Source organism: Penaeus chinensis, chromosome 16, assembly GCF_019202785.1.
Source record: "Penaeus chinensis breed Huanghai No. 1 chromosome 16, ASM1920278v2, whole genome shotgun sequence".
Taxonomy (NCBI): domain Eukaryota; kingdom Metazoa; phylum Arthropoda; class Malacostraca; order Decapoda; family Penaeidae; genus Penaeus; species Penaeus chinensis.
This window is the reverse complement of record NC_061834.1, coordinates 19,779,990-19,782,489: the sequence shown is the minus strand read 5'-3', so window position 1 is coordinate 19,782,489 and position 2,500 is coordinate 19,779,990. Positions and strand designations below refer to the sequence as shown.

Genomic DNA, 2,500 nt, shown 5'->3' with positions numbered 1-2,500 from the left:
CTCATTTTCTATAGACATTGCCATTTGTATGCATAACAGTGCTGGATACGAAATGTTTTCTTTCTCACACACACCAAAAATTGCGAGGGTTTCTTTGGAAATAGGAATTGCCCGAGTACCAAACTGTAAAAAAACAGGAGCTAAAAGAAGCCCACTTTGTATATAAACCAGTCAAAATAACTTAAAGATACTCCCAGCGACCAGCCTATGATGATGGCAAACTTAAAAGACAAACGAGGAGCTCTTCTGAGCGGCGCCTCCTCCTCGACCGCTGGAGCTCGGCCTCCAGACACCTCGAGTCGGAGGGACGGAGACCGGCGGCGGCGGCTGCGGCGGAAGGGCGTCGCGAGGGGGGTCGTTGCATGCCTGTGCGAGCAAGGATCAGATTCTTCCAGTTGTGTGTGTATATAGTCGCCCTTATACCCAAGAAAACTACTTTCATGCTATACACTTCTGTTGTCCGGTCTTTTCCTCCATAGCACACAGATCATGCCTGGGGAGCGACCTGCGGACCCAAGGGGAAACGCCCGTGGAAAAAGGGAAAAGCTCTCTCCAGCCTCGTTCCTTTCCTTCCTCTGTCCCTGGCTGCGTTTGTGGTTCAGTTCCTCGTCATCCCGACACCACGTTGCATCTGGTGGTGCGAGTTGGCCGTACGAGCATCCCCAGGCGTGTGACATAACTTATACCTAAAAAGAAAAAAAAAACTTGTATTGTTACGTGTTGGCATGCTGTTACCGACTCGAAGAGGCCAGGGGATTCTTTCTACGACCTGAGGTGACCAAAAGAAAGGGGAAAAAAGAAAAGAAGAGAAGAAAAGGAAAGACCAAGCAGGTTCCAAGAATCCTCTGTCCGCCTCTTTACCCTAGATTTTTATGATCCCACCTAGTTATCCCACGCAGCATGAATGGCAAGGTCATCACTACAGGATATGTAAAGAGACCTCACAGGGAAGATGTGCAGTCTCAGTTCAAAGCTTTTTGAGTCATTACACCCATCTAGATGTAAATATGTCATTTATCATCGTGAGTGCGATAAAAAATAAAAATCAAGACCTATTTGATCCGTATCACACCTCTCTTAGTCGGTGGCTATGCCTTTAGTTCGCTCCCATGGTGGTACCTTGCCCATTTGTTGACTTCAACTATGGGAGACCACGATCCCATTTTTGACAACTTGTGTGCCTTTCTGTACCAATAATAAGTCCCAGGGTGGATCCACGAACTTTAGTTGTTTCCCCCTCACCATAGACGCAGCTCCAACATGGCGGTGGGTACGCGGACAGTGCGGGCGGTCACACACTATCACACGACACCATAAGGACATAATACACCCCCGCGGCGCAGACACATACAAACGCGCCACCGGGAAGGACACTTACCTCTAGGGATACACTTACATGTGCTACTCAAACCACCATACTTTTCTTCTGGGGGTACACTGTAAGACTGTCTGGGACATACATAATTGTACAATATATGGGGTGTATATACACACATTTATGACAAGGCAGCACACATATTCCATTAGGGACACACGTCATCAATGTACGTAAAGTTATACAAGCGTCAGCCACATATACAACTTGAAGGGCACTTTTATTGGCACTCGAATGGTGCACATTCAATACAATTCAGGGACAAACACACATTTAAACTATTAACATATAGACGTCAGTACACATTCAGTGACATAAATACCCAACGGTTTACACGAATACAATTCCATACACACGCGTATACATACATATTCCCTCTGGGCCTTACACACATGCTCATATACACGTCCCCTCTTCGGGCCCTATACATACGCACATACACACACACACAGTCGGCCGCCACATACTCTGTGAGCCCGAGAGTCTTGTGAGTAACTTGAAGAATACCAAGCGGTGCTCGCAGAGGCCTCTCGCGAAAGGAAAACCAGGCAGAACGGCAGGCGGTGTGAGATGCTGCTCACATATAACGTGTTAATCCTACTTGTATCTGTGTATTTCTAAACAAATTATAAAACGCAACTCTCTGTGTATGCCATTACAGTTATAACTAATGCATTAAACTATATAATGTAATGAAACACTGTACGTCTGTTGATAACTATACAAAGGGTATCATAATGCATGTTACAATGCTTATTTGTGAATATCGTAATGCTTTCTCTTGCTCTCAGTCTCTTCGTATACTAGGGGTTCCAGCTGTCCCGCCCTGCACTGCCTGCCGTACGACCACGCCACCGCCAGGGGCTATGGCCAGTCAGATGATTTTTTATTTTCCACTTGGTATCGCTGTCCTCTGAAGATTCTCGTCAGATTTTCTTGTTAATGTGAGTGGGATTGAAGACGAAAAGTTTGGGTTTCCGTTGGTAGATGTGAATGAAGAGCTGCCTTATTTTTTTGTTTCACATTTCCTTCCTTTGGATCAGATCCGATGGTTAGTACAACTCACAGGTTCGTCTTCTGTCCCAGTGTCGAATGGTTATTGGCATTCATATTATATCATATTAA

The 2,500-nt window shown here is 45.6% G+C and overlaps 1 protein-coding gene across 6 annotated transcripts in view; it reads left to right on the top strand.

Annotated features, from left to right (window-relative positions):
• The window catches only part of LOC125033350 (protein unc-13 homolog A-like), a 422,716-nt gene that overhangs the window by 420,136 nt on the left and 80 nt on the right, over positions 1-2,500 (top strand). For all 6 annotated transcript variants that reach the window (XM_047624775.1, XM_047624769.1, XM_047624772.1 and 3 more), the window contains one exon: positions 1-2,500. This exon is cut by the window's left edge and continues 2,103 nt beyond it; it is cut by the window's right edge and continues 80 nt beyond it. The gene's annotated coding sequence lies outside the window, so the exon portion shown is untranslated.